Source organism: Myodes glareolus, chromosome 10 (genome assembly GCF_982192425.1).
Source record: "Myodes glareolus chromosome 10, mMyoGla1.1, whole genome shotgun sequence".
Lineage (NCBI taxonomy): Eukaryota > Metazoa > Chordata > Mammalia > Rodentia > Cricetidae > Myodes > Myodes glareolus.
In genome coordinates this window covers 41,728,794-41,752,126 of record NC_142035.1, presented here as the reverse complement: position 1 = coordinate 41,752,126, position 23,333 = coordinate 41,728,794, and the positions used below count along the sequence as shown (strand labels likewise).

General features: G+C 38.4%; 1 long non-coding RNA gene across 1 annotated transcript; it reads left to right on the top strand.

The window, feature by feature from the left end:
* Positions 1-325: 325 nt before the first annotated feature.
* On the top strand, positions 326-19,034 carry LOC146892671 (uncharacterized). Its single transcript, XR_015003971.1, has 3 exons — positions 326-808; positions 1,173-1,330; positions 17,614-19,034. It is a non-coding gene; the product is annotated as an uncharacterized LOC146892671 (long non-coding RNA).
* Positions 19,035-23,333: the final 4,299 nt, after the last annotated feature.

Here is a 23,333-nt window from a genome sequence, read left to right as displayed (position 1 = left end):
GAGAAGTAAAAGTTTCAGAATCTTTGCCTGTATAAAAATTGTTTTATTTTGCCTTCACACTAGATAATTACATTTTTGCTTTTTCGGAAATATAGAATTCCACATAGAATTATTGCAAATGTATGTTAGCATAGTTCCATTGCCCAGAAGTCTACAGTCCAAGTGAATCACAAAGGAAGTAAGATAAACCCTTGTATTTTTCCCAGTCATAAAACTGGTGATGAAGCAATAGTCCAGACGACTTTTAGTCTCTATTTTGTACTAGTTGGGAAATCAAAGGTTTCATCATATACGTCTCCCTTGGTAGATACTTGGAGAAACCACATCGTACATTAGCATATTCTGAAATGTCCTTTTCTTGACTACATTTTTCAAAGTCTTAATTTGCCTAGTGTGTGAGTGCTTTGGGAATTTGAAAACAAGAGGAAATGCAGACATGTTGGTCAAGCTGATCATTTTCTGTGTAGACCTCATGCTTGCTTCAGCCATTGTTGGTACTCTGTCCGCTCTCTACTTGATCGTTGCCACCGGGACTTTCGTCTTTGCTATTTTTTACATTTTCACAGGAGACATGAGGAAAAACTATGACCTCCATAAGGACAGCAGGTGGGTGCTGGAATCTAGCAATGCTACAGGGAAGCCGCTGGCTGAAGACACAGAGAGAGTCAGCTCCCTGATGCTTCCTGGACACTTTCCAGCCTTCCGGCCCATGGAGAATGAGTCTTCCTTCTAAAGAGCAGAATGCAGTGGAAGAACCACGTGGGAGGACTTCCAGGATGGTGTCAACAGCAGAAAATATTTCTCTAAGGTGAGGCTATTAGATGTTTAGCCATTTTCTCCTTGATACGAGTGAAATATGTAACGTGAATGCTTAGGTTGAGAGAGAAAAGCACTTTTTTTTAAAAATTCTTACCTTTCATTTCTCAAAATAGAGCCGTGGGCAGCCCCTGCATATCTCACAGTAAGGGTTATTACTTAATAACTTGAGATATCCTATCTCAAGTATTGATCAAACAAAGAGAAGAAAAAAGAGAGGAAAGGTTTTTATTTTTATTTTTTTTAATTTTCGAGACAGGGTTTCTCTGTAGCTCTTGGTGCCTGTCCTAGAACTAGCTCTTGTAGACCAGGCTGGCCTCTAACTAACAGAGATCTGTCTGCCTCTGCCTCCACAGTGCTGGGATTAAAGGCGTGTGCCATTACCGCCCAGCCAGAGGGGAAAGTTTAAGGAAACCAATGGTTTGACCAGATGCAACATTTCCCCACTTGATTCCAAGTGCTGAAGACAATCAGTGCTTCATGTATGGTGTTTTCAGAATGACCTTTACTGCACGTGAGTGGATGCTGCAAAGAAAAAGTTTGATTTTGTCTTGCTTTCTGTCTAATAAATGTCTACCCTGGGTGCCTTGGGTTTGAGATCTTATGGGTAAGTTGGTGTGTTTTATGTTCATACATATAATCTTGGTAGCAAAAGACTCTGGTTAATAGAGTCCATTAGTCAGTCACTGTATAACTTCTTACAGCTAATTCTTGGCTCTCGTATCTCATCCCATTCATGTCTTTTGGATTTTCTGATGTCTTCCACTTTAAAGGCATTTCTTTCCAACAAGCTGAAAAGTAATTTTCATCTCTCTATAACACTCAGCTAAATGACTTACATGAAAAATAGTAAAATCAAAGTCAACAAGAAAAATTAACTTTATTCCACAGCAGTAAATACCTAAATTCCCAGAAATTAATAGATTCTAAAGAATATGATGCTCTCCAGTCCTAGAGCCCAATATCACCACCACAGAAAAAAGCTGGTAAAATGTGGTTGAACGTGTATGGTTTCTCACAAAGGACTTTAAAATTGTCCTCATTACACAGCTTCTAAGTTTATACACAGATATAGAAGGAGCTATTCCAACTGGTAGAAAATAGGGTACACTGCTAAACCACACCTTAAAAGAATTGCACTTACATGTACTTTTCAACTCTAGACAGCGTTTTTCAATTCTAAGAAAACTTTACTGTTGCGCAAATATCATTCAAGATTACATAGTCATTTCTACTCATTGCCATGCTATTAATTCCTGCCCAGACAAAACCGAGAGGACCGGGGAAGTGATTAATAACTCACAGTCTTCATTTTGAAAGGGAAGGAAAGAAAATGACAAATGTAAGGGCTTACCTGAGGTCGGAGACTCTTGGCAAGAACGGAAGAGCAGGGATAGGGTGATAGCTGTGGAAAGGACAAGATTGGAGCTCACACGGAAGCCCTGAGTGTGATAAAACTGAAGGGAGACCAGGAAAGACTTCAAATTGGAGTTGAAGGGGTTTCTGAAAACCCAAGAAGAGTCGACTGTCACTGTGGTAACATTCAGGGTTAGTGACTATGACTGCAACCCGATAAAGGTCCTTGTATGACCTTTGCCATTTGTTCTTGGTCTAAAGGACAAAGCTGATGGAAATGACCCAAAAATTGCTCTTCACTTTGACTCCTTTGATGCTGGCCCTCAAATTCTTTACACTTGTGTTTTACATCCTCCTTCAGTATTCCCAGCACACTATCAACAGTCTATGGTTCTACCTCATATCAGATCCTCCTGCAACCAGAGAAGGAACAGCCCCCTTGGTTTCTAGATAGATTCCAGAAACATATATATATATATATATATATATATATATATATATATATATATATATTCTAAATTTATTTAGGTGATGATTCATTTCTAAGATTTATGTACCAATGATTAAAACAGAGGAATATGGGGTCTATTTTATACTCATTTGACTCAGAGGGACCCCGACAGTTGTCTAGTATGCTTCTCACCCAGATAAGAAATATCTTCTGCAATAGACCCGAGAGAGAACTTCCCAGTTTCTCCAGAGACATTTGCATGAGAGTCTGTTTCTCACAAGGCAGCATGTTCTTGAGAAGTTCTTTGTAATATCCAGGGAAATCTATGTCCTGACACTCATGTCTTTGCCCTATTTCTGTTCTGCTATGCAATCCGAAAAAAAAAATTACTTCACTGGAACTCAGATTCTGAGAAGAAAAGGACATCTCTCCTTATGGATTTTTCCACTTACTGCTTAAAGTAGTGAATAGGCTGGCTTTTCATATACAAATAGGAGTGGCTAAAATTAAAATATCCAGGTTATGGTGGATTTTTGTTCTTTTAGTTTTGTTTTGTTTATTGTATGACCTACCAGGAACTCCCAATGTGTCTTTTCTGACTTTTTGTACAATTTCTTAATCAAGAATTTTGAAAACCTTTCCCTCAAACCTTCTCAAGAACATTTTGCCCTGAAGAACAGAAGTTTGTTAGCACATATGACACTGTCAACAAGGAACTCTGATGTACTACCCAAATTTCACTGCACACTGAATATTTCATTCAACATGAATGACTTCCACAGATGTACAATAATTTTCTAGTGAATGCTGCTATTGGGAAGAGCTCATGAGTCTGGCCATTTGGAAGATTGTCAGTTTTAACAATACAATATTTTGTGAAAACAGTAGCAACAAGACAGTATTGAGTGATGTCTTCTGTATAGAATGAAGCCCATTTCATCAAAGGTAGGTTTAAGTGCAGAAAACTTACTGACCAACCCAGGTCAGTAAGATCATCTAAGAAGGAACTGTGGTAGGAAGGAATAGGCCCCCATGGGTGGGATTCTGTGGCTTCTTCATTACTTTGGGGGAAGTCAGTACAGAATTCTAAATCTCTCGTTGAGAAAGAGACACTATCAGAAGACAAAGAGGGAGTCTTGAGTCCTAGAGTACCTGCCTACGCGTCTCTCTTTTTGGTTCTGCGTCTGGTGACCTTTCTAACGCTATATAAGCCTTTGGACTTGGTAGTCTCATGAAGATTTTGACATCATTTGTTGGCAGCTTGTGTCGACTCAGTGCCTCCCTGGACTTCGTTGCCCAATCTGCAATGGAAGACGTATGAAGCCAACTTCTTAAACGGCTCTCTAAGGTCTAAGTGCTGCACATTTCAACAAGCAAAATGAGTTTTAAAATATGAAGCCAGGTCATTACACATGGAGTTTATACAAGACTCCCTTAGCAACTTGACATATGCTTTGCTAATACCTCTGGGATTTATGAGAAATGGGAGCCCCTGGGGATTAGGTAGACATTTCTAGGAATGTTTATGGACCATGTCATTAACCTTTCCTGGCCTACTATTTTGTTACATTGGGTATATATTGAGCTCTTCTTTGAGACTCACTAAACTAGGCAGTATAGGCCAAACAAAGACCCCTTGTCATTTGGCTTCAGAACACCCGTACTGTGTTTCAATACAGAAGGATCAGTGCCCATACCCGGATGACATACCTATGAGAAGTAAATTAACTAAGCAAATAAAAAAATGCACTTTTTTTGCAAAAAAAATTAAAGAGTAAATTTCAAAGATTCACTTTGATAGTTTTAGTTTTATCTGTTTTTAATATCCCTGTGTTCTGAATGACAAAATTAATCCAGGCTGTCCAATTGATTTACATTGCAAATCATCTCTTATGTTTTAGAAGACAGATTTTGTTAAAAGCAAATGAATGGCTTTGGCATTGATTTCTTGGATAGGACACCCAAAGCCTAGACAAAAAAAAAGTAAAAATAGATAAATTAGGCTACCTTAAATTAAAAACGTCTGTGCATCAAAAGACATAATTATGAGTGAGAAGGCAACCCATATAACTGGAAAAAATATCTTCCAATTATCTCTCTGACAATGTTTGGACTCCAAAATGCATAAAATACCCCTAATGTTAATAACAACAGCAAACCCACTTACTAATGGGGAAAATGTTTTAATAGTCATTTCCCCAAAAGAATGTACAAATGACCGATGTCGACATAAAAAGATGTTCCACATTATTAGTCACTGTGAAAATTCAAATCCAAATCCTAATGAGATAGTGCCCAATGGCAATTAGAAGAACAGAATTTAAGATAAGAAAAATAAGAGATGTTAACAAGGATGAGTAAAAACTGGAAAAATTGAAACACGTGTACTGTTGGTGGGAATGTGGAATGATGTGGCCACTGTGGCTCTCAGAATAACAAAAATAGAATCATCACGTGACCCAGCAATCCCACTTCTGACTGCACACTAAAAATCATTCAAAGCACAATTTTAAAGAAGAATTTTCTCTCCTATGTTCATAGCTGTGTACTCACAAAAGTGAATGAGTGACAGTAATTTGAGTGCGTACAGTTGAATGAACAGATAAAACAGAGTGCATACATTCAATAGAATATTGTTCAGCCTTAAAAAGAACCTAATGTATATGAAAATATGAATCAAGCTTGAGGACATTAAAGAAAATAGACCCCAATTATAAGAAGACAAATTATTTCTTGTGATTGCACTCACATGAATCTTCTAGCACCGTCAGATTTATCGAAAGAAAGTAGAGTGGTGGTTGCTTGAGGTTTGGGAAAGGAACAAGGCTCATTTTGCACAACACAGGAGCTCTTGAGAAGGATGGCAGTGACTGTGCCATGATAAATGTCAATATGCTTAAGATCACAGAATGGTATTCCTAAGAGTGGAAATTTATGTCCTATATATTTAACATAACTAAAAATAATGATAAAAAGGAAGTAGAAGAATTATAATCTTGTCACAATTTGATTTTGCTTCGAAAATAACATACAGGATAATATAAGAATCACAACACTTTTAATTTTGCATGACTATAAAATCTAGACTAGCTGGGCAGTGGTGGCACACACCTTTAATTCCAACAGTTGGGAAGCAGAGGCAGACTGATCGCAGTGAGTTCAAGGCCAGCCTGGTCTATAAAGTGGGTTACAGAACAGTCAGAACTGTTACACAGAGAAACCTTGTCTCAAACAAAACAAAACTAGACTATAGGGAAAGATGTTCACAACTGAGAAAAAATAAAGAAAAATTATAATTACTTACCTTTTCACAATTTACATGCAGCATTATACCCAATTATATTAGAGACTGTGCCAAAAACTTTTAAGAGACAAATATTGTGTTTAGGAAAAAGGCCTATAGTGTCAGAATTGGAAAACATTCCTAAGTGGTTGTAATATGTAGGCAAGTTAGTCACACTGGGGTAATTTGGCTTATTTTGGCTCTTATAACCATAAGATGTCTCCATTGGCTGTCAATTTCTCATGGTAAGCCATTCACTAAGTCCCCAATGGAAAACCGATAAATACGTATTAAAGTGTCTTCAGTGAATTGAAAACAACTCATAACACAATTCAATGCTTAATTGCTTGATTTGCTTTTAGCAATATGAGTCAACACTTCACTTGGTGTTTCAATACAATTAATTTTTAAAGAAGTATTGAACTACATTTAAGAGAACATAACCATAGTATGAGACTTTTACCTAAAGACATATGCTATAAGACCCTAGCATGAAGACTACTGCAACAAAAAATGCCACAGAATATTCTCTACCATGTGATCATTATTTTCAGAGACTCTCCAAATAGGTGCTAACTTGTATTATGTTAAATATTCCTAATAACTTATATCATATATATAATTGTGTGTATATATTAATAATTCATGTTAATACATATTGTATTGTTAATACTAATTGTCAGCTTGACTGGACTGGGAAATTACATGAGATTAGTCAACCATGTGCCTGAGTGTGTCTATGAGAGCCTTTTCAGAGATGGTTACATAATGAAGGCTCTGATCTCATGAATGCTTTAATTCATTGATGTATTCATATTTTGAATCCCTGCTTAGAAGTCTGTCAGGAAGAAAGGTCTTTGGAGTTTGTACCTTGCCCTTGCCCTTCCTGCTCTACTCTGTGTACTATGACATAGGCTCCTCTGTCATGGCCTCATCACCATAACAAACCCTCTGAAATAGTGAGCAAAAGAGACCTTTCCTTCCCTAAGTTGTTTCCATTGGTGATTTGGCCAAGTAATAATAAGACTAACATATAACCATATTCTCCAAGATTTGGTTTCACTGTTTCCTTTCAAGATGAAGGCAAGGAGGCCTAAATTTCTAAGACCAGCCTCTTCATCTAACCACATAAATTCTCCATATCTCCATATGCATGCTCTGAAATCAGGTAGATTGTATCTAAAACCCTACTCAACATTATCAACTTGCCTTACCTTGTGGTAAATAGACTTAACATAATTATATTGAACGTTGCTAGGCTTATTTCTAACACAGAACTTGAAATCTACCTACTTTAGTCTTTGAGACATTTTTCCCTTGATTCTAAGGAAAGAAATCAGGTCTGGTTGCTATGGGAAAAAATTAAAACAAAGACAACAGCAACAAAACCAACATTTTAAGATCCCGTCTTTTGTAGCATGTTTCAAGAGTAGAAATTTTTTCATTGTGTGCCCACTCAGTTCTTTCCTCTACCCCTGTCACTCGGAATACTGTGTAGGTATCCTGGAAGGATATGAGGGTCTTGCTGAACAGAATAAGATTTTAGGGCAGGAAATATCTGGATCCATCATTGGTCAATTCTTAGGCAACTTCTGAAAACTCACAAGTAAAATATGTATTTAGTGAAACCTATATGAGTGAGCTACTTATATTTTTGTGTTGATTAAATAAAACAATATATAAAATCATGAATTAAAAAACAAGTAAATTGATTTATAAATTTTCCAGACTATAGTCTCCAAGGATCTATTTGTCTACCACTATGTTTTTGTTTTTGTTTTTGCTTATTTGCATTTCTCTCTAATAGTCAGGTGCCATTAAGAGTAGAACATTGCTTTTCTTTTATGGATAAATGACAAGTAATGTTTCTAACTTCAACAGCTGTCCCTTAAGACTAACAAGTTAGCTATAAATATATAAATTATAATAAATATGACAATTTGCATAATTATTCAAATTCAGTTTAAATAATTTTAGCTGCCATCATTTTAAAAACTTCAATTTTTTTCTTTTATAATCCCTGTTAACAGATATTAACCACAAGAAAGATAATCTAAAAAATCATGCAGTCAAATATCTCAATAAATATTTCAGGGTATACTAAGACCAACTAAACAGGGCTGAAAAAGTAAGAACTGATAACATTTCCCACTCCAGTTTATATGTGAATGGTTCCCTAAATGTGAAAAAGAATGAGGAATATGTAATCTGGAAATGCTTTAGCTTGAGTTTAGATATATAGCAGTTTCCCCACAGAACATCTTTATGAGCTACTGTGATTTCAAGTAATTGTTCATCCCAACGAGTTCAAGAGGATCAAATCACAGATTTCTTGGCAAATGAGATTCATGTCTCCAAAACAGGCCTGGTGAATTTAAACACATACGTTGGAAAACACTTTTTGTCCCAAGAGAACATATGCCTTGCAGCTTGACTTATTTAACTGGGAAATGCACGCCGTATGTTGGGGAGAATAATACAGACACAGGTCTTAAGGAACAGTTACTGTGTTTATATGCTCACAAATCACCGACATATCAATTGGTCATCAAGAGAAAATGAACAATTTCTGAAAGTGAACATGACTGTAATAAAAGCTTTTAGCAGCTGTATAAATCCAACATTTCTTAAGTTGCACTAGTGTTATATAAAATATGAGTTTTTCCAAAATGTTTCATCTGGAAATAAAGACTTGTAGAGTTTATAAATTGCCATGCATTCATTTGCAATGGTCTCTGTGCCCAGGAGACACCAAAGTTTCAATGTGGAATTGCTTGCTTCTGTCACAGAACAAAGCACGCTAACAGCCTCTGAAAGAAGGGCTGCAGACGTCAGCTTGGCCTTTTATGAAGCTTATTGTTGTTGTTGTTTTTACTAGTATTACTATTATAGTTTTCATTATTTAAAACAACTTCAAATCCAAATATATTTTTATTGTATTTTCTCCAAGCCCCTACAGATCCTCTCATCATACCTATCCACCTAACCTTCTTTCTCATAAAAAGAAACAATTCTTGAGTGACCAAGAACCTGAGACTAGATAGCCCAGGGACCTAGGGTAAAAACAAATAACATTTCCCTAAGAAAAGTAAAACATGTAATGATAAGGTGACTCCTAATGCCATTTTGCTATACTCATAGATCAGTGCTTTTTCATGCATCATTAGAGAAACTGTCTTCTGCAGAGATAGGAATAAATCTGGAGACCCATAGCCTGACATTACACAGAGAGAGTCCTTGGATCGCTCAGTCATAAATGGGACATCTTCTTCAAATCCTTCCCCTCAGGGCTCAGGGAGCCCCACAGTCTGTGTTTTTAAAAATGACCAATAGTCTCCTTATTGATGAAATGATTCTGGAGGCCCTGAGAAAACCTAAGATGTATTAAGTTCAGGAGGCAGGGATTCCAAAGGTCATGATTCCAAATCCCAGTTGGGAAAACTTAACCCGAAATGCTTGGGATTGGACATGTTTTCATTTTCAGACCTTTTCAGATTTTGTACTATTTACATACACATAATTAGATATCTTAGAGATAGATTACAAGTCTAAATAGCAAATTCATTTATTTTGTATGTACCTTACTTGTGAATCTAAAAGTAATTTTATATAATATCTTTAGTTTTGTGAAATATTTAAAATTTTATGGTCTGGAATTTTCAACACAAAGAGGAAAAACATATTATCAATATTTGGAAGTAGAGAATAACCAAAAGCACAAAGAAACTTAAAACTACCGAAAATTAACGTTTCTTAAAGTGCAAGTAGGTTCGAAACTAATGATGCTATCAAGAATTGTATTGAAACAGAGACTGCACAATAATGGCCCCGTCGCAAGCAATTACTAACAGCACTAAACCACCCACACCCTGGGGATAGCAACTTGGAGCAGGAAGTGGGAATTCCATGTGCTCTGCTCTGAACTGTCTGAATTCTCCAACTACAGCCATAGCTATCGCTTTAGTGTCTAACCTTACGGATTTAGTTGAAAATGAGCATATACGTATCTTTACGTTTTAGATTAAATTTGACTTGAGTGTGTCCCTGGAGAATTCTTCTGCTAGAAGCTGCATTCCCCGGTGTGGTGGGGCTGAGAGGTTGTAGGTGGGGCCTCTTACAGGAGACTGCATTTTCTAAAATTATAATGGAATTAGGGACATTATTATTTTTGTAAATTAAAAATAATCAGTACAAAATGGAGAGGCTCTTAGGGAAAGCACAGGATTTGGAGGCAGTCCTGCTTCCAAGCCCCTCAGCTCCTTCCCAAGCTCCATGACCTGGGGAATTTCTTGAGTTTCCTTAAGTTCAGCTTTCCTCAAATGAAAATAGGATGTAGAGAACAACTATATCCCAACAAGGTTCTAATACTTAGAGAAGATAGTGAATATTAAATGTATACTATACAGTAGGAGCTCAAAACTTGCCATTTCGTAGTGAAGCCATCTATAGATTGTGATAAATTCTCAGCTCTCTAGGTTTTTGAATCTCCACACAAACCTTAGCTGTAAATTTTGACATGCACCCACATTCTATTCTAAGTATCTGAGCTTCGCTCTTGGAAATTTTCATCAATTGTACTACTGAGGAATATTACACAGAAATTTTTGCAATCACATAATCAAAGCAGAATTGTTTTCATTGTGTTGAAATTTCACTGAAATCAAATGGTGATAAGCAGTCAACGTGGTGCATTGCATTTTTCTCATTCTCTTCAGCATTTTTAGGTTGATTTTATAGTTACCAGTCAAGCTCTAAACCCTATGCAGGTGCCTGGAAAGTTCCGTGGCCTTGGTCTTGTGTATGTGGGTCTTCCGAGAGGAACTAAGAGCCTCCAACAACACCACATTTCATTTGCTTATGCAATACGCACTGCTGTACAAAATTTAATTTTGTGTGTATTCCAAAACACAATTATCTTTCTGTTATTACATAGGTTGTTTCCCATTTACCCCTGATTATAAATGATGCTACAATGTGTGATCTTAAATATAAACCTTTTGTGATACAATAGGAAGAATTGCTTTAGAATGAATTCTCCAAAGTGGGATTTCTGCCAAGTGTGTGAGGGTCAGGAAGGCTCCTTAACATAGATGGTTAACACAGATGGTCATTGTTTTTCAAAATACTCTTGCTCACAGTGAGGGAAATTTAAGTGTGTAATTTATTTTCTTATTACCAGGGGAGAAAAGAGTGGTGGTAGAGTACTCTTTTAGTAACTGCCCCAAATAACAGTCACTGGGGACATTACCCTTGGAAGGGATTCTGTGCCAGAGTTCCTATGAGAACGCACTGGTATAAAGTGAGATCAGCCCACGTACTTGGCCCCCTGCACAAGCTGGGTTTCTTTTGGTCTTCTCAACAATGCCATAATAAAGGGAAGGGAAGCTTCTACCAGAAGGCAGAGAGATAAACTGCTCGATCTTAGGCATTTTCACTCCACAATTGTGAGCTAAACTTCTTTTGAAATTATTCAGCTTCAGATACTTTATCACACCAAAGAAAAGGCACTAATGCATTTTATATTAACACGGATGACATCAAATAGTGAATAGTGCAGGTATAAATAGATTATGGAAGATGAAGATCAAGGAGTCAGGCTAGCTGTGGTGGTGTATAGACTGAAGGAAAAGGACTTTGAGATATGACGTTGTTGTGGAAGTAGAGGTGGTTCAACCTAAAGGAGGAGACAAATGGCAAGAAGTCAGGACAAAGCTGCAGCAAGAAGAGAAGGGAGTGTGTCAGTCAGCATGGCTCAGTGGCATGGAGGTAGGAACGCTCCTGGGCACACATGTGTGTCTACTCTGTGGTGACCAATTATTTCAGGTGTCCCACTGACATCACTTAGAATTTCTGGTAGTTCTAAAATATATCACGCTTTTTATTTATTTCTTTTAGAAAGACAGGGAAGTGGTAGAAGGGTATAGCTAGATGAAGAGTTCCTGGCGCCTGAAGACTGCTGAGAGGAGACTTAGTCTTCCTCAGAGGGGAGCCCCTAAATGCTTATCCACATCCAAGTGTCGGGCCCTAAAAATAGACACGGAGGCAGCACTAAATGGGCTCAGTAGGCGGCATTTATTTATAGATTTCTTTGCATGTAACAATATTTGTACATATGTACATAACAACAATAATTAAAGAAAAAGAATTTGTTGAGCCGAGGATGCGAATGTGGGAAGGGTTGGGGGAGAAGAAGGGAGGAATGATGCAGTCCTGTTTTAATGGAACTTTTAAAAATGTATAGTATTTATTTGTATTTTAGAAAGTATTTGTATTTTAAAGTATTTAGAAATAGTAGGATTTCTATTTACTAGTAAACAGTCAGAACTACTTGTCTCACTCTTAACCAGTCTGGACATGCTGGGTATCCAGCAGGACAGTTGCTGATGCAAATCTGTTTCCTTTGCAATGAAACATTAGAAAGGGCAGGTTACTCATTTCAGGGAGAAGCCAGGAAATTCAAATACAAATTGTTTTCATTTTTTTTCCTATTTTGAAATACATGATAAACGAACCAAATAGAAATCATCCGGGCTTTGGAAAACAAAAGATGAGCAGCACCTTCTTCCCAGCATTCTCACATCCTTCCTGTCTTTGCTTTTGCTGTGCTGCCTTGGTTCACTGCCTCCTTTCTTGACTCCAGACGAAGAAAGCCATCCTGTCTTGTCATCTTCCTTCTTAGGTGACCGTGCACAGTAACAGTCTTCTAGACCACCAATAAAATATTAACCCCCACACAGTGAGCGCATACCTGTTTTCTTTCCAGACGACTGGGCTGATTTTATGTTGTGATTGTCTAATACTTTTGTGTCCCCTCCCATAAACACCCCATGTTGGTCAGGCCCCCATTTGCTCTTTAGTATTCTGAAGCATCTGCTATGGCATCAGATTAACTGTTTTAAAATTTTATTTTAAAGAAAGTCATTCAAGTTAAATACTTGAGTATTTTACTCAGAATATTAAACATTAAGTTAACACTGCCAATCCAATTCCTGCCTTACATTGGGTTGCGGTAAAAATAATCATGACTCCCAGTCTTATTAGGTACACTCTTGAGTTTTAATTGATGAGACACTGCCAGTGATCGAGACGATATCTTAATGAAGGGAGTAATGCTCTATTATGCGTTAATTAGAACTTGCCATGAGAACTGATGAAAGGCAGCCCGTTCCGCAAGCCACCTGACACCCCCACCTTATCTAGCACATAGATGGAGATGAGCAAGCTTCTAATTCAAATAAGCAGTGAGAGAAACAGAATCATTTGATGCTGGAAAAGTGTGAGTGACCCTACTGATCTCCATCTGCCATGGTGATTGATGTAGTTTCCTGGGATTGAGGACCAGAAGAAATGAGGAATTCCTCACAGTACGCTGCGGGTAAAATACCACTTAAACCGCCTGCTACAGCATGGATTTTTCTTTATGAATACATAAGCTAATGACCTCTTCACATCCAAATTGCATTGTGTTTTGCTCACTTATCTTTGCAGCCAGTATTCATTCCCCAGATGCACACAACAAACATGCACTTTTTAAAAGAGTGAATGAGTATGCAATGCTATCATCTTTTCATGACCACAGTGCCTCAACTCTCTTTTTTGCCCCCATGAATATTTATAGTTTATTTGTGAAAGAAAAATCCTCCGAGTCTTCTAGAGAATTTGATGGCTCTTGGCTTTCCTAGCAGGAATGGTTTCTCTCCTTAATTTCAGTTTTAGATTTGTTTATTGCTTTGAAAAGGGGAGGTAAAATTTATTTTCTCATTATAACAAATACACAACCAAATAATGGACATCTCCTTCTCCTGAAAATGTTATTCTTCATTGACAAACGCAGGGAGGTTCAGGGTTTGATGAGGATAGACTTAGCTCTCCCCATGAGTCTCATACTGGAATTTCTGATATGATCTGCTTCCAAACTTATATGCTCAGCTGCAATAAGAAGCTGAGAGGTAGAGGGATCATAATCATACTCACAGCACATCAATCCTTGAAACAATCAGAACCACTTTACCCATAAAAACATCAGAAAATAAAGAGACAGACAGATAAATAAATAAGTATTGATAAAAGCCAAACATCCCAACAGTTCGGAGGCTCTGGCTGGAGAATCAGAAATTTGAGGCTAGCCTCCGCCGACCAGAATGGATACAGTAAAGCAGGGGCAAAGTTAATAGAGCCTGATACTAATTTCTTAAAAGAAACTCGCAAAATGTGCCCTAGGTGTTTGAGGCTGACAAGCATCCTATTTGTGTGAGATAAATAATGCGTGGGCAGACAATTAAGAGAAGCAACAGCTGTAGCACCTGGAAATTAAGACCAGCTAAATTGAGATGGCACGAACTATGCCATCATTATTTTCATGGTTAGTTTTTCCTAAGCCATTCAAACAGCCATCCATGTATGAATAACAAAATTTATCATTTCAAAACAAACCAAAAATAAAACTCATAAATACCCACGAGGTATGAGGAGGGTCATAAAACTCCAAAGGTGTGTATTTTGGGACAATACAGCCTCATGAAAAACAAAGCCATAACCCTGAAAGCTCAGGAGAGAATACTTATTTTATTGAGTGACATTGTAGCACATTTGGTGGAAAGCCTTTGGAACTTATTATAGCTCGAACTATCAAAAATCTCAGGACATTGAAAACTGTTCCTTCAAAATGTCTTCGCCAGCGAAAATCAAACATTGTTATTACTGTAGGAAATAAAGATAAAAATAAATGCCCGTCTCCTTTACCAGTTTAGGCATGGTCCCAGAAGATCCCCCTTCACGGCTCAACTGCAGAAGTGCTGCGGAGAAGGCTCACTTTGAAAGACTCCCGTGGGCGTCTTCCCTCGGGAAAGACCCCATGCCCAAAGATCAGTCGAAAACACGCAGCCGGATGCAAACAGCAAGAGGTTTATTGAATACGCAGGTACCTGGGGCAGCAAAGTCTCTCGGAGGACTTGCGCGCCCAGGTTGGGGGTGAGGGGTTCTTATAGGAGAGCAAAAGCGCGGGTACAGAAGCAAAAAAAAAAAACGTGGTTACAGGGATTCATTCCATTGGTCAATTTAAATAAGGCTAAGCTGAGTGGCACATTCTTGACCTTTCATCTAAATACCAAGGAGGGGGGTTGTCCAGGGGCTTCCTGTCCTGGCTGGAGACCCACCTGGATACCAAGGAGGGGTTTGTGCTACCTGTTTTTCTTATCTCTTCCTGCCTTCCTAGCTGGAGACCTGATGGCAGACTGTAAATATCCTGACTCACGTCCTGTCACAAGACAAAAGGCTCCCTTCCCCTCCCTTACAGCAAGGGGCCTGAATTGTTTATTTCTAAGGCCCTGCATTCCAGCATCAAGAGTGGTATATATATATATATATATATATATATATATATATATATATATATATATATATATATATATTTTTTTTTTTTTTTTTTTCCTTTACAACTTCAGCCCAGCCGTGATTTCTCTTGCTACCCTAGGATGCTGGAAACGCTTCACTGGTCTCATCTGTCCCTCCCTGTAGTTCACTTGCGTCGACTATTTCTGAAATTCCTACTTTCTTGCACTGTTCATAAGTGTGATCAGCGGTATCTTAGAAACCCAGGGTTCCTAGCAAAGCTTCCCCAAATGCAGTATTAAGAGCCATTTCCCAGAATCAGCAAGTCCTCGTGAAATTTATAGCAGCAACGGTAAGCACCACAGATTCCAAAGAAAGGTGAAAAGTCATTGAAAATTGACCACTGTTTGGAACTAGAATGTTCATTAGGGTTTGAAAATATTCAGAAAGAATGTCAAAATTTAGATTTATAAGTATTTGCTCATATAAATGGTCTAGCAGGCAGCATATCCTTTCCTTTTCTGACTTATACACGTTTGTTCACATTAAGCCATGATTTTAGTACCAGCATCTGATCTGGGGAAGGATATAAAAAGTTGTTGGCAGAAGGGTAGGGATATGTGGCCAGGAGTAGCACAAGGTTCCCTGAAATTGAGCTTGTGTGTGCAAATGGGAAGACTCCTTTGCACAGTTCCGGCTCAGACCCTGAAACAGAGGGCTGAGCAGAACAAAATAAACAGGGTGTTATGCAGTCCAGACACAACATGGCCCGTGGAACTTGTCCTCCTGGGGCAACTCTGAGCCACGACACAGAACAGAGCACAAAAGCACGCACTGTGGGACTAGGGAGATGACTGAGCGGTCATGAGAACATGCGGCGCTTGTAGAGGATCCAGGTTTGGCTCCCAGCATCCACTTGATTGCTCACAACGCTCTGACACTTCAGTTCCAGGACATCTGACACCCTCTCCTGGCCTCCACAGGAACAAGAAATGAATTGGGTATACCTGCTTGTTGGGAAAATATCCACAGACATAAAATAAGTGACTTAAAAGGTTTAAGTCATAAGCAGAAGGACAGAAGAGAACAGAATTTGGTCATCTGCATTCTTGTTCGAAGAATCTCCCAGCCAATGTTGTTGACTCTGCACTTTGAGAATTGTACACGTTAAACATGGCTGAGAAGAGAAGGATGGTTCAGGGGTTAAAATTACTTATTGTTCTTTTAGAGGACCAAGGTTCAGTTTCCAGCACCCAAATGATGGCTTAAAACTGCTCCTAACTTCCCTTCTATGTGATATGACACTCCCTTGTGGCCTCTCCAGGCACTGTACGTACAGAGTGCACATAACATTAACAAACCCATACATATAGATAAAAATAAATACTTTTCTAAAGGAATGACTAAGTGGTGTGTAGAAGACAATTGACCAGACCCCCAGTAAAGAAAGCAGCTGTGCCTACTTGATAAGATGCGACATTTTCTCAATGTTGGTTGTTGTAACATGGTGACCCAGAAGATGTGAGCTAGGGTACAGGAAGACTATATACTGGCTTTTAGAAGCACGTAGGACAGATGCAAATCCATCTGTTCTGGAAATCATTAGCTCAGAGATGAATGCATCACTTCTGGACAAGAGTCGGGAAAGGGGACCTTTAGAACATCTGAACAGCAGTCCTGGAGGTAAGGCTCTGGTGGAACGAGTTAGAGAGATGAAGAGGCAGGAGAATCAGGTTCTGTCCTTGTCTTGGATCACACTCCACCTCTCTATATGCTTCAATCACAGACCGGCATGGAGGGGGCGTATCCTGTATCTTTCTATATGTGGGTCTGATACTCAACTGTAGCTTATTTTAACTTGGGAGTTCTGACAGAGCAACACCATCTGCCAGCCATTTTATCTGCACACAAATTTAATTTCTTTAAGGCCTTACATGCTCTGTCTTTATCCACTTTAGGGAAAGCCCCCAGGTTCTTAGTTCACCACCTGACTTAGCTTAGGTTCTCTAAAGTTCAGTCCTGAGAAAAGGCATGGGTTCAGTTATGTTTTTAGTGAGCCCCAGGAAAGAACTGCGGCAAGGGAGGGAGAAAGTGAGGCAGTCATAAGACATGTGATTGTAAAAATAGTTCTATTTACTTTTGGGGTGCTGGGGATTGAATTCAAGAGCGCACACATGTTTGAACATCTGCTCTACCACAAATCCACACCCTTAGCAAAGGCACTCAATAAAATGAGCAAACAAGCTGGTTGCTGCTGTTACAAGATTTCTCTGAGTGTGTCCCATGGAGTCACAGAGAAGCTGGAGTGTGTGTTTACTGCAGTCAGTCACGGGTTGCAGGCTGGTAGTGGCGCCATTAAAGCCCTTCACATTTGCAGGTGGCCATGCTGGTGGCAGAATGATCTCACTGTGGAAAAAGTCTCCAGGTGGAGTCACAGCAGTAAAGAGATGAGCAGGCATGAAAGTACCTTCAACTGCAGTGGATCCAGAAACTGGCTAAGATGACCATCAGGACATCAAGAGCATTTCCAGTCTACTCTGAGATAGTCTGTCAAATGATGAACCTCTTCAAACATACAGATAGCTGCAACTTTCTCCTGGCGTCTAACTGAGATTTTGTTGTTGTTGTTGATGTTGTTAAACTTTATAGACCAAAACTTCACACTGACATCCCATCTTCTTGATGAAAATCCCCTTACTGCTGTTAGAGAACAAACCTGGAAGGAAACCAACAGGCTTATTGCTCTGGCAACTGAAGGATGTAAAGTAACAACTGTTTGGCTTGGTTCCTGTAATGAGCACATGGAAATAGTTGGATATTTTATTGTTTTTTTGCACTAATCATTGCTCTGGCCCATTACCAATTTGGAAACCGTCAAAGATGAATTTGTTCTGATGAGAAAGCCAGATGCCAAGGTCTGAAAATGTGAATTTGGCCAAGGACAAAGCCTAGGAAGGCCACAGAAAGACAGAACTTCTTCCACAGTATGGCAAATACAACATGGCCACACCTGAACATTTTCCATCATCAGAATTATGGGAGCATATCTCTTCTGTGCCTTGCCGTGGACTGGGTGCACGGGCCCATCCTTCACCTAGGTAACTTGTCTTAAATAGGTACTACACCGTATTTTCATGTGAGACTCTTGACAAGGATTCATCCTTGGGATGGATGCTACCATTCCTCTAGGTCCTTGAATGAACTAGGACAGCCTTTAATGAAGAAGTAAGGAAATAATTTTCTGCTGTACATTTCTGAAAGTCACTATATCATTTTTCCAATAGAAAATGAACTTTAAGTGTGCCAATGTGTATAGAAATATGAGTATGTAAAAGTACATAAATATGATTGCAATTATCTTAAAGTGAGCAATACTAATGACGGCCATGAATAGAATGGAAGAGTATGATGTTCTAAAATAAAATAGATATGGACATGGAAAAATAGGAATGTGAAGGTGTTAATCTTTAAACAAACAACATGGAGAAAATTTACATATGATGTTTGTTGCTTTGTGTATTATATGTATCGGTGTACACACGTTTGTAAATCCACTTCTAAATGCACTAAGTTCTCAATTATGCTACTCTTATTTTCAATTGTATATACAATGTATATAGTATTTCTAAGTATTTATTATCCTGAGGAGAATGATTTAAAAGGGTTAAGAATAATCAGAAGACATTTTACTTTTACTTCATATATTCTTGCAACTATTGGAATTTTTAGCTATATATCTCTTGCATAACATAGCAAAAGAATAACTTTAATAAAATATTATTTGTAAAAATAAAAAAATCATGAATCATATGCACTGTGTTTGGTCATCACTCACTTACCAAGGGAACATTTTCTCATAGTTACTACAATTAAAGTACCATAACTTCAAATGTCAAAAGGCATCAGCCAACAACTGCAATACGGACCACGAGGCCCCACCTGAGACCAGCAAAACTGTACAGTCAGCTAACATGATCCTCAAGGAACTCTTGGGCTTGTTAAAGATACATTCCTCTACAGCAGAAAGCACGCTTTATGTTTTATGTTTCAGTCACTGAAAAATAAACTGTTAAAAAGTAAAATGTTTGACTTAAAAGATTCTTAATGTTTGAAAAACTTAAATGGTTTTCAAATATGAAAGGTAATTGTAGAGAGAGAAACTTCCCACAATGCTAATTTTTAAAATGTGAAGCACAAAACCAAAATATTTCAGTATCTAAAGAAATAAAGGCAGGGCAGTTGTGGCACATGCCTTGAATCCCAGCACTCAGGAGGCAAAGGCAAGCAGATCTCTGTGAGTTTGAGGCCAGCTTGATCTACAACCAGGGCTGTTACACAGAGAAACCCTATCTCAGTTAAAAAACCAACCAACAAACAAACAAACAAAAAACAAATGAAAGAAAGAAGAGAGAGAGAGAGAGAGAGAGAGAGAGAGAGAGGGAGGGAGGGAGGGAGAGAGGGAGGGAGGGAGGGAGGGAGGAAAGAAGGAAGGAAGGAAGGAAGGAAGGAAGGAAGGAAGGAAGGAAGGAAGGAAGGAAGGAAGGAAGGAAGGAAGGAAGGAAGATCATTTATCTATTTTAAGGTTGAGGCCATTTTGTAAATTTTGGTGTTTTTCTTCTCTGTTCCACTTCTCATGTGGAGAGTCAGCCAAGTCCAGAAGTCTGAGACCTCATTTCCAGGGAGCTTACTCAGTCAAGAACAACATGAAGAAGAGGCCACATATGGCATGAGCTGACACTCCACAGAAGGCAGAACTTCCTGCTTCCACACCAATCGAGTCCTTCCCCATCACTGCTTCACAGTGCTCAGAACAACTTCACTGAGCCCTGTTGGCATTCCTCAGTGGACACTCCTGGCCCAGGAGTGACCCTAGCTCTCATAATTCCTCACTGCAAAGGCATGGTCTGAGGTTCTCTTCCTCATACTGTTATTAGCATAAGGAAGTACTTCTGTTGTCCTGGCAACCAGAAGTAGCACACTGTTGTGCCTGTTGCCGGTGATCCTGTTTTAGTTTCTGTTATTGCTTTTAGATCTGCAAATTTTGTGGTCACAGGAATGCAATACTTTCACTCCTAGTCTCTTTCTGTCTCTGTCTCTCTATAATTTATTTTTGAGTTTATTATATACACTTATTACATATCGTACTTTATTATACAAGGACATTTTCATACTGGTGTATATTTCTTTTAACCATATCTTCCCTCCCTTCATTAGTCCTGTTTCCCTGACTTTACCTCCATTTTCATGATATATGTACACACACACACACACACACACACACACACACACACATATATAAGGTTTTATATGTATTTATAAAATCTAGGCATCAAACATGAAAGAAAACTTACTTCCTGAAATTGGCTTAATTTTTGTGTCTGTCCCTACATGCCTAGATGATTCATTTAAATTCTCTTGACTTCATTACCTAAACTTCCCATGTTTCCATGAACTCCACTGGTGGTGTTCCTTCTTCTAGCAAACTCCTCATTTAAATTATCTCTTTGCTCAAGACAGCTGCTTGGCATCTTGCTTGTCCTTTGATGTGTCTGCCCAAGATATTCTGTTCACAAGACAGTCTCATTTTTGACGTTTCCTCATCTGCCTTTCTTTCTTTTGTTCCCAGCTAATATAACAACAATGCCCTTTATTATTATTGCTACCAGTGGTAAGATAGATAGGTCACATCTACTTTCATGGATGGAGACAGGGCCAGAGCCCATTTTTGAGAGATGTATATCAGCAATTCACTCAAGATCTACTGTTTGGAGTGACCTCTTTCACACTGAAGGTAGAAGTGGGATCGTCCTTCAAGCAGTACGTAACTGCAGATGGGTGGTGTATTCTGAACTGGACCTTGAGTTTTCCAGACATTGCTCTCCTAAGTGTAGTTTGTGGAACAAAGCCTCAACATCCCCTGGGAGCTTTGAGAAAAGCAAAGCTCTGGGATTCTCTCCAGTTTTTATTTCAAAAACTTGAGATGTCATTGTGACAGGCTTCCTGGGACTGCCAGTCCCACATGACACAGAGACTTAATATTCTGAATACTTGGCCTTAACTTATACTTGTTGTGCTGGTTTTTCTAACTTATTTTAACCTGTTTCTCTTCATCTATGTGTTGCCTTGGGGGCTTTTTACCTTACTTTCACTCTGCATATCCTACTTTTCCTGCTTCTTCTGAGTCTGTGTGACTGGCCTAGGGCATCTTTTCCTTTCTCCCTCATTCTCTCTTCCTTACTCTTGAGCCTACATTCCTTCTCCTACTTATTTTCTCTGTCTGCCAGCCCAGCCTATCCCTCTACTTTTTAGTTACTGGATGTTCAGCTTTTTTATTATATCAGTCAGGTACCTTAGGCAGGCTAAGCAGTGCATCTTTACATCGTAAAACAAATGCAGCATAAACAAGTGTAACATACATCCACATAGTTAAAAATGGAACATAAACAAATGCAATACACCTTTATATAGTGGAAGTAATATTCTGCAACATGTCTCATTGCATAAAATTTATCCTTTCCAGGGATGTGCTCCAGTGGTGCTTTCACGTCTTGACAGCGTGATAGAATATCACCACCATCTAATTCCAGAACATTGTCAGAGTTCCAAAAAAGAAATCCCGGATCCATAGAGTGACTTCACACTTCCCGGTCTCCTAGGCAACCGCTGATCTATTGTTTATTCTAGATATGTGATATAAATTTATATAAATTTCATTTGAGAGAAATCTTAAACATTATTTCCAATGCTTATTCATGTAATGCAACGTTATTGGTACTTTACTTTTTACAACTGGATGATATTCTCTTAGGAATCTACCACATTTTCTTTGTCCACTTCTTAGTTGATGGCCATTTCAGTTATCTTAACATATTTGCCCATTATGAATGATGCTACTATGTATTATGTAGATTTTGTGTACACAATTAAAAATTATTGTGCACATTCCTAGGACTGAAACTGCTTAGTAATATTTTGAACCTATGTTTAAGTTTTAGGACAGTATTCTGAGTGGCTGTACCACTGTCAATTGCTTTCAACAGTGAATGTGGCTCTGTTTACCCCTTTGTCTCCACGATTTTTAGCCTCAGCATCCTAGTTTCTTTTCTATCACTGTGATCGAACACCATGACCAAGGCAACTAATAAAATGAAACATCTAACTGGCCTTACAATTTCAGATGGTTACACTCCGTGACAGCAAAGCAAGGCATGGTGGCAGGAACAACTGGAAGCTTATGTCTTGGTCCCCAAACAGGAGACAGGAAGCACACAGAAAACACATCGGGAACACCCTGGAGCCTTTTGAAACCTCAAAGCTGGTCCCCATTGGCACACCTCCTCCAACAAGGACACACCTTTTAATCCTTCCCTAACAGTTCCATTAACTGGGGACCAAGTATTCAAATATAAAGCCTATGGAGTACATTTTCAGTCAAAACACCAGACAAGTTTATTGGAAATGTGACTTCGTTATAATGTAGACTGATCATTTCCAGGTAACAAATGATTTAATGCTTTTTCATGTTTATTGGTCATTTTATATGTTCTTTTCAAAAACTTCTATATAAATCATTTTTCATCTAGTTGTCTTATATTGTTGTGTTATCTATCACTATATGTTCTAAATGCTATAATATTACCAGACATATGTTTGTGATAATATTTGGATTATCTATTGACTTTCCTGCTAGAACCATTAGCAGTTTCATGATATCTGGTATGTTTATTATGTTTCTCTTGGTTGCTTACATGCCAGGTGTCATGCCTGAGAAACTATATCTCATTGAAAAGTTATGAAAATTTACTTCTATTCTCTTTGCTAAACATACTTCTTAAAATGTTCACACAGTCTATGAAATGATCACGTTTTTCCCTTCTTCCAACTCCTCTCAGATCTCCTTTGCCTCCTTTCCCACCCTACTTCATGTTTCTTAATTTATTCTCCCTCCCCCCCCCCCCTCTCTCTCTCTCTCTCTCTCTCTCTCTCTCTCTTCCTCTTTCTCTCTCTCTCTCTAAAAAGTAAAAAAAAAATGAAAACCACAATAGACAAAAAACAAAGTTTAAAAATTATATCCCAATACATAATTTTAATACAATG